This window comes from Peromyscus leucopus, chromosome 22 (assembly GCF_004664715.2).
Source record: "Peromyscus leucopus breed LL Stock chromosome 22, UCI_PerLeu_2.1, whole genome shotgun sequence".
In the NCBI taxonomy this organism is placed as follows: Eukaryota; Metazoa; Chordata; class Mammalia; order Rodentia; family Cricetidae; genus Peromyscus; species Peromyscus leucopus.
This window is the reverse complement of record NC_051081.1, coordinates 8,576,572-8,586,228: the sequence shown is the minus strand read 5'-3', so window position 1 is coordinate 8,586,228 and position 9,657 is coordinate 8,576,572. Positions and strand designations below refer to the sequence as shown.

At 38.8% G+C, this 9,657-nt stretch overlaps 1 protein-coding gene across 2 annotated transcripts in view; it reads right to left on the bottom strand.

Annotated features, from left to right (window-relative positions):
* Positions 1-1,001: 1,001 nt before the first annotated feature.
* Positions 1,002-9,657, bottom strand: part of LOC114680841 (zinc finger protein 345-like) — a 49,384-nt gene continuing 40,728 nt past the window's right edge. For both annotated transcript variants that reach the window (XM_037197923.1, XM_028854009.2), the window contains one exon: positions 1,002-1,188. The gene's annotated coding sequence lies outside the window, so the exon portion shown is untranslated. The remainder of the gene's footprint in view (positions 1,189-9,657) is intronic.

The window sequence follows — 9,657 nt, the reverse complement described above, 5'->3', positions numbered from 1 at the left end:
AAGTCAGCACTGGTTCTTCTTTTTTAAAAAGGAGAAATAAAAGCGTAGTTAAGATTTTTTAGGAACTTACAACAGAGACCTTTTGTTCTTTTAAAGAGATACCGAATTTTTAAAGAGAAGGAGAATTTAAAGTGCATGAGATTTTTGAATATCAGGAGACTTTTAATCTTATATTTTGCTTTACATATTTTTTAACCTATTTACTTATTTGTTTTGGGTTTTGGCTGTCCTTGAACTCAAAGATCCACCTGACTCTGTCTCCTGAGTGCTAGGGTTAAATGTGCAAGCCACCACTACCTGGCTATATTGTGATCTTAACTATATTTAGGAACAAACAAAAAATGAAAGGTTATACATTAATAGTCATGTATTTGTGTGTCACATTGACAAGCAATCTACTGTGCTAGTTAGTTTTTGTTAACTCAACATAAGCAAGGACACACATCTGAGAAGACAGAGCATTAATGGCGAATATGGCTCTATCAGATTAATATTTAGGCATGTCATTGGTGGCATTTTCTTGATTACTGCTTGATGTGGAGTGGCCCAGCCCATTACGAGTGATATCCCCCTAGAGATGTGGCTATTGCTGAAAAAGGGAGGTATCTGAGTAAGAGATGAGGAGCACACCAGTAAACAGCATTTCTCCATCACCTCTGCTTCATTTCCTGCCTCTAGGTTCCTGCCAGGCTTGAGTTCCTGCCCTTGCTTCCCTTTATTGTGGGACTGTGACAAGGAAGAGAAAATAAAAATGAGCTCCACCCCAGAGTTGGTTTTGGTCACAGCAAAAGAAAGCAAACAAAACACAAGACTCATATTCAAAGCCTCAAAATAATATATAGAAAGGTAGTAAATACTTTTAGATGTGAGAGGGAGTTTTTTTTTTTTTTTTATAATTAACCACAGGAACAGCTCTTACAGAAATTTATGTTGCATCATATGTTGGTGATACTCATAGATTACATATATAAGATATTCAAATATTGAATGACACAATTCAATGCTCTGTTACATAAATTTATGTAGAATCATTTTTCACTTAGGTATATTTGGATCATTTGGCAAGTTCTCAGTTGTCCCATGGTTCCCAAGCTTTTGATATGAATTGCTTTCTATTGGATATAAATTACTCCATATTTCTGCCAAGATCTTTGTAGCCTTCTTCAATATATTCTTCTGATAATTTCTCTGGAAGGGAACCAAAAAATTTCATTATGACATATTCAATATTAAACATAGATTTACAACCCAGGTGTCATGACATGGGTATGATCACTAAATTCACCATATATTTCCTTTAAGAATTCAAATCACACCACATCACACATGAGCAGGACACAGTGTTCTCTGACTGAACAAGCAATGGGAGCATGTTTGGATGTTACCTATGGAGATCAGGTTCAACAATGTTTCCTCCACCACATCCTTGTAGAGCTTCTTTTGACTAGACTCCAAAGCCCACTTCCCTAAAGTGAAGTTCACAGCCACATCCTCAAGGGTCACTGGTTCTTAAAACAGTGCACATCTTAGGATGGCTAGTTTTAGCAGCCAGGCTGACACGACACAAAATCTTTTACCATAGATGTTACTGAAGACACCTTGTGGTGGTTTGAAAGAAAAAAGGCCCCCCAAAAGTGTGTCCCTATTAGGAGGTGTGGCTTTGTTGGAGAGAGTGTGACCTTGTTGGAAGAGGTGTGTTACTCAAGCCACATGCATTGTCTCAAACAACTTTCTGTTGTCTGTGAGTCAAGATGTAGAATTCTCAGATCCTTCTCTAGTACCATGTCTGCCTGCATGCTGCCTTGCTTTTTAGCCATGATGACAGTGGACTAAACCTCTGAGCTGTATGGGAGCCAACACAATTAAATATTTTTCTTTATAAGAGTTGCCATGATCATGGAGTCTTGTTACAGTAAATAGAAACCCTAACTAATACATACCTCTAAGTGAATATGTACATATGTCTAACTGAAGACTATCTGTGGGATGCTATCTTGGTTACTTGATGTAATATAGGAAGACCCATTGACTCAGTTATTTTTCTAACACTGTGAACAAAAAACACGACAAACCAATGAGTACAAATGAAAGCATTTAATCAGGACTTGCTTATACTTTCAGTGGGTCAGTCAATGATTATCATGAAGGGAATCAGACATGCATGAAGCTGGAGCAGTGGCTGAATAATTTACTCCTTACTCAAAGGCATCGGGCAAAAAGATGGCCATCTTGCCTCATATGGGCTTTTAAAGAGGCTTTTAAAACCTCAACGATCATCCCCAGTGACTCCATCTCCTAATATTTTCAAAACAGTTCCACCATGGTCTCAAACATAAGAGCCTACAGTGGCTAATAACTTTGAAAACACTGCATCCACATATTGAGAAGCAACATTTTGTGAACTGTATTGAATAGTAATTACACCACTGAGAGGATGTTGTGGAGACACGGACAAATATATCACTCTATTCCTGATAGTGTGTGATTTGCCCAGCCACTTCATTGTCCTTCATTTAATGGACTGCACCCTTCAATTGCAAGACAAAATAAACTCTTTCTGCCTTGTTACTTTTCTCAGATTTGTACATGACAGCTAGACAAAAATCCTCATATAAGAACTAGATATGAAAAAATGGAAATATCATTGTAAATAAAACTAACCAGGTTCTCCTTGAGCATTTTAAACTTATTTTGGAAGAACTGTGCAGGAATTTGCAAGAAATTTTTTCTTAGACACAAAAAATAGTTGGACACACTGAACACAAAGGTGAATAAATCATTCTAAGAGATGCTTAAAGAAATGCCTACAGAGGAGGCATGGATCAGAAAGTTTTGGTGGGACAGAGAGGACTCTGTCTGGAACTACAGTAAAGGCCATTGCTGTGCTATTATAGTCAAGAACATAACTTCATTCAGCCCTTTATCAGAGAACTTGAATGTAAAGAATGTGGAGTACTTTTGTAGAGGAAAACAATGTGAATAATCTAAAATCTTAATTAAAAGGAGCAGTTGGAATTGATAACAAGTTTAGTACTATCCAGGGGGACAATAGTAAAGCCGGTAACATAGGGAAAACTGAGCAACCTGCAACTCTACTTGGTTTGGGCTCTGAACACAGTCCTCTCTGAACAATGAGCTAGCAACCTGTAGATATTCTTCTTGGAACAATCATCTTTAGTGGGCTATAGCTATATATGCTTTAATAATAGCAACAAGTTAGTTCCTTTAGAAATGCCTTAGTTATTCCTTACTGTATTCCAAAACCCTTTGGAAAACATATGGGAAATAGGCTGACCTACAATGAAGTATCTTGATGTACAAACGGAATGAGGCAAACTGTGTTCCAAAAATGAGTGTTCAAGATAATATCTTCTTTTTCGGTTGTTACAATTTGTCTTCTAAATAACTGGGCCTGCATATTTTTAAAATCAGATGACTATTGAGAATGTCATGTGCAGTTAGCAAGGTTTACAAAATGTCAGTCAAAACATTCATCTATGTGAATGCTATGTGTCTTAGCAAGCAATTTTTCTTTCAAAGCCACCCAAGATAACTGACACCTTTGAGTACCCTTAGTCAAGTGGCCTGCTGACACCTTTCACTGCATATTTCTATGTACTATTGTACTATGCCTTTGCTTTAAGTAAAGTAACCCTTCTCTAAACAGGAATTAAAGGAGATCCCTCCTACGTAGTGGGGACTAATTCCTGGACCCTAGATTAGGCTCAAACCACACCCAAACACCAGTTTTCACACAGAGATCCCTTACTAAATAGAAGAAAAGTTAAAGTGGCTGTTTTCAGGCTCAGGCAGAAAAACAAAAACAGCAGCAAACGACCTTGCAGGTGTGATTTTTAAGAGGAGAAAAATGGGAGGTCTGTGTTAGAATGGCTAGGATGAGGTGGCATCATATTTTGATTGGGTATGTTAATTAGGTGAACCAAAGGGGTCTTTTAATTGTTGGACTTCAATACTTTGATAGCTGGACCTTGGTAGTCAGCCTCAGGAGGAGGAAGTGGGCAAATAGAAGAGACCTTGATGGCTAGCTTTTGAAATGTAATCTTTACATTTTTTAGCAAGACAGAGGGAATGGGGAAGATGGACAAAGTCTGCCAGAGACATGCTTGAGCCAACCAGAGTCCCTGCAGAAATACCCCACCCAGACCCCAACAACCAATTAAATACTTTAGGTAGGTAGAGGGAAGTATATAAATTTTACTCTCATAACTAAAAATTTCCTTCACTGCTTTCTATACCTTTTACATTGTGATATTTATGTCCTCAAGGCTTAGCCAATTAATCAGTTTTGGCAAAAACAATCATCAACCTGAGGCCTCCATGTTCTACAATACAAGTTGGCTAATAATGAACTGCCTCTGTCAGGTTGTTCACCAGGATTGGATACAACAATATAAATATGAGAAAAGTGGATTAATATGTGACTCTGCCAAATCACAAACAATGCAGGACTCCTCAGTGTCAATTTAGGACAATTCCTCTGGCCCAAGTCTCCAGCCTCTTGGAACTGATGGAGAATGTTTTGTTTTGTCTTTGTCTCCTTTGTTTCTTTTTCTTCCTGTGTCACTCAGAACATCAGCTGGAAACAACTGCAATCTTACTGAGTTAATACTACACAATAACAATCGTCTATGATAAATATGAATATTGCGTTTTTATAGAAGTTCACTGGACAAAGACACAGCAAAAGAAGAGGACTCTCATTGAGATGAACTCAGTTTCACAAAAAAGTATTCTACAATGCACGTACCAAATTCTAAAATTCCCGAAACACTTGAGATCGCGTCAGTTAAAAAACAGGTAGAATGAGATTGATCTTCATGAAGGCCACCCCTAGGTAAGAAGGTATTGGCAACCGATGGCTTTGAAGGGAAAAGAGTCGGGTTTTTTGTTTTGTTTTGGTTTGGTTTTTTTCAGGACAAGGCCACTAGTATGTTTCCCATGCCCTGTAGATGGCCACACAAATTTGGACAGCAGTAATTGAACTCAGTGTGTAATTAAAAAACAAAAACAAAAAACGTAAATTAAGAGATGGCTGCTGGGGGTGTAAGGCATAGAGTCGATTAAAATACATCACTTATATGCAGAAAATCCCCCAAAATAAACATATTTAAATGGGCTTGTTTGGATTTTTCTGAACAAAACATTAAAACAGATGTCTGTAGGGCTAGGATATGGGTACGTATGATAAAGGTTGCCATGCAAGCCTGAGGACCTCAAACCCGCTCAAGGATGAGGAAAAGTGAATACTTAGTGTTGGTGGAAGTTTAAACTGCTAATAATTAACAAGCAAATAACTGTGAGTTTACCTCAAAAGTAAAATACAGAATTACCATTTCAACAAACTATACATCTTTCCACATATAATGAAGAGTCCAAACATCTACCACAGATACATGCACACACATGGCCATTGTTGATCTACTTCCAATAACTAAAAAGGAATCTGCCTGGAGGTCCATCAGCTGATGTCCACAGAATGGAAATGTGGCATATAAACATACTGAAATTTGACTCTAAAATGAAGAATGTTGAAATGAAATTTACAAGCAAATAGATACACCTATAAATGTAATTATACTGAACCAGGTGTTGAAACCACACAAAGTCAAAGGCTGTCTGCTTTTCTTAATACATATGCTTTCTTTAACCTTTTCCTGTATGATTCAAAACTAGACTGAGTGTCCATAGCGAGCATGGAGAAGAAAGGTTCCATGAGATCTGTGGGGAGGTGGAGGTGGAACAGGCACAGTAGCAGGCATGTGATGTGCAAGTAGAGTGATAGATACAGTAGGATTGAAAGAAAAAAAGTATGGGAAAGGGAAGAGAGGAGGAGTTTTAGTATCAAAATGCAGGGTTATTCTCAGCTATGCAGTGATTTTCAGGACAGACTGTTGGTACAGGATTGTTCCTGTCTAAAAAATACAATCCAGCATTGAAGTACAAGCCTTTAATCCCAGAATGAATGATACAGAGGAGGGTGATCTATGAGACCAAGGCTAGCCTGGTCAAGAGAGAAAGTTCCAGGGCAACACAGAGAAACCCTGTCGACAAAACTAAACCAAACCAAAAACAAATAATAATAAATTATATGTTAAATATGAATTAAAAATAAATAAACATCAAAGTAACCACAAACACAGGAGTAATAAATATATTATGAATATAGTGCACAATCAGATCAACTTTCAACTAAAAAAAATATTTCCAGCAGGTAAAATGTACATTTGTCTTTCTCTCATATGAACTTTGTGCAGCTTTCCCAACGGTTAGAAATTACACCATCTACAAAACCAACTATCTGAAGGCAACAGGAAAGACATCAAGGACTGCGATCCCAGAAATTATGCTACAGAATTCCCACTCCCAATCTCTTCTGTTTCAAGCAGCCTACAGCAAAACAAGGAGCAGCAACAAACACAATTCCAGTTCGGTGAAGCTCTGGACATGACCCTCTAGTCCATTTCACATTCAGCAATGTCAGAAACACTTTCCAAAATTCCAATTTTAACCTAAAAAAAAATACACTGTAAAATGTGAAGCAAAATGGCATTTCTCTCTTTCTTCAGACTGGTAATTTTGACCACTGCTGTAGGAAAAACACTGTTGCACATTATCATATAAAGGGGAAAAGGAATCATGCAAAAATCATACTAGATAAGTGGTGAAGGCATAAAGACACAGTCTGGACTCATCACCACCAACCTGGCATCTCTTTAAAAATCTGGGTAGGCACAGCTTCCCAGAAGGGACTCACCCAAGAGTGCTGGGGAAGGTGGGGAAGCAGCTTCACCAGGACAGAACAGTGGGGACTCAGGACTTGAGGCTGCCTGTGGGGTGCACACTTCAAGTGCACATGAACACAGGCATTGCTAGGTCAGACTCCATATTCCAGGACCAGGGAAAACCTACATGCTGGTGCCACATAGCTCCAAAGTATCTATTGTCCCAAACTGTCACCAAAGATTCCAGGACCTCAAGACTCACTCACCATTTCATACCTCTGATGTGTCCGAATTTTCATATAGTAGTGCACTATTTCATATAGAATGTAAGTGTTTACCCCTCCAAGTGGTCTTATCTTATATGCAACGATTTTGCCTATCATTAGCTAGAATTATCTGGTTTACTGCTAATATTTTCCTCAATTTGAACCAGAATTTACACTAAAATACAGAAGGAATTTTTAAATGTATCCATTTTTTTATTTTACCATTTAACACTTTCAGTAATGTAGCAGTATATAATATTAACATTCAATAAACAGTAGCATTTTCATGCTCCAATAAAGACTAGGGTCTAAGAGAAAATCAGTGACAAAATCACATTCAGAATAACATGAAAAGAATTACTTAGAAATAAAACCAAGCAAAAGAGTAAAAGACAGGGACAACAGCAACCTCAAATGGTAAAGAATTTAAAAATGTATGTCCATGAGTTGCCAGGAATAATATTGTACAAAGGTCTCTTTCTAGCCTTTTGTCTCTTCATTCCTCACTGGGGGAAAAGTCTAACACTCTTAGTGGCTGCACAGCCTGCATCCAATCTGCCCCCTAATTCTAGTAGGTTGTCCTGGCCTGAACTCAGGCACGGGGCCCCTACTCGATCAGAAACCACACCAGTGATATGGCACCTGCCAGTTGACACCCCTCACTCTCTGGTATAACTTATTTGCTATCCCTCCTACCACTACTCATCACCGTATACCTGTCCCCACAATTTAAACAATTTAACTGCTCGACCAGAAGCCACATTGGCTACGAAAACTCCAAGTAGGCTGCCAACCCAGAGATCACCCCCACTCTCTTGGTTTCCCCCAATCCTCTCTCATCCCTTCTCATTGCCATGTCTATATCCCCCAACTCAGACAGAGATCTGCTCAACCACAGGCCATACCAGTCCAAAGACCAGAAAGGAAATAGAAACCCAGAAAAAAAACACCATCTAACAAAGACAAACTCAGAAATCAGCATCTAGGCCTCTCATCACCAAAAACCCAGATGCCTAGATGCTAGCACAAGAAAAAAAAAAATTAACAACAAAAGTAATATGTTACCACCAGAGCCCAGCTATTATACTACACCAAGCCCTAAATATTTCAACATGGCTGAACCACAAGAAAAAGACATTAAAACTAACTTTATACAGGTCATAGAGGTCCTTAAAGAAGAAATGAATGAATCCTTTAAAGAAAATGAGGAAGCCAGGTGGTGGTGGCACACGCCTTTAATCCCAGCACTTGGGAGGCAGAGGCAAGAGGATCTCTGTGAGTTCAAGGACAGCCTGATCTACAAAGCAAGTTCTAGAACAGCTAGGACTCTGCTACACAGAGAAACCCTGTCTCGAAAAACAAAAAAAAAAAGAAAAAGAAAAAAGAAAATGAGGAAAAGGCATACACAACAAATTGGAGAAAACAAAGACAAGAAAATGATCTTAAAACTAACTATATGAAGATAACAAAGGTCCTTGAAATGGAAATGAACAAATCCCTTTAAAAAAGCAAGAAAACAAACAGCACCATGTCTGTCTGCATGCCACCATCACCCCCCACACACACTATTATGATAATGGACTCAACCTCTGAAACTATTATGATAATGGACTCAACCTCTGAACTATAAGCTACCACCTCAGTTAAATGTTTTGCTTTACAAGAGTTGCTATGGTCATGGCTTCTCTTCACAGCAATAGTAACCCTAAGACATCACATAATAATCCCAATACTAAACATACAGAACAAAGAAAGACTATTAAAAGCAGCAAGTTGCTGTGGGATAATGCTCTTGTATACTGGTTTAATAAAACACTGATTGGCCAGTAGCCAGGCAGGAAGTATAGGTGGGGAGAGCAGACTAAAGGAATGCTGGGAAGAGGAAGAGCAGAGTCAGGAGTTGCCAGTTAAACACAGAGGAAGCAAGATGTGAAGGCAGAACTGAGAAAAGGTACCAAGCCACATGGCTGAACATAAATGAGAATTATGGGTTAATTTAAGTGTAAGAGCTAGTCAGTAATAAGCCTGAGCAAATGGCCAAGCAGTTAATAAGCCTGTGTGCTTACTTGGGGGATGCAAGTGGGAGAGCCAGGACACAGGAAAACTTCTGACTACAGCAAGTGAAAAAGATCAAGTGATATATACAGGCAGACCTATAAAAATTACACCTGACTTCTCAATAAAGACACTAAAAACCAGAAAGACCTGGACAGATGTGCTGCAGACTCTAAGAGAACACCGATGCCAGCCCAGATTACTATACCTAGAAAAACTTTCAATCAAGTGGCTTTCTGCCATGCCCCTTGGCTCCACACGCCAAGGCTGAAGAACACCATTGTTTGTTGTTGTTGTTTTTAAGATTTATTTATTTATTATGTTTATAGTGCTCTGCCTGCATGTACACCTACAGGTCAGACGATGGCACAAGATCTCATAGACAGTTGTGAGCAACCATGTGGTTGCTGGGAATTGAACTCAGGACCTCTGGAAGAACAGCCAGTGCTCTTAACTGCTGAGCCATCTCTTCAGCCCTGCTGTGCACCATTTTTTTAAAATACAACATTTGGTGCCATGCTCAGCAGAAGCCCTGCTAGGATCCCTGGAACCATCAACACTCACTTCATCCAACACCATCATACTCTGTAAGC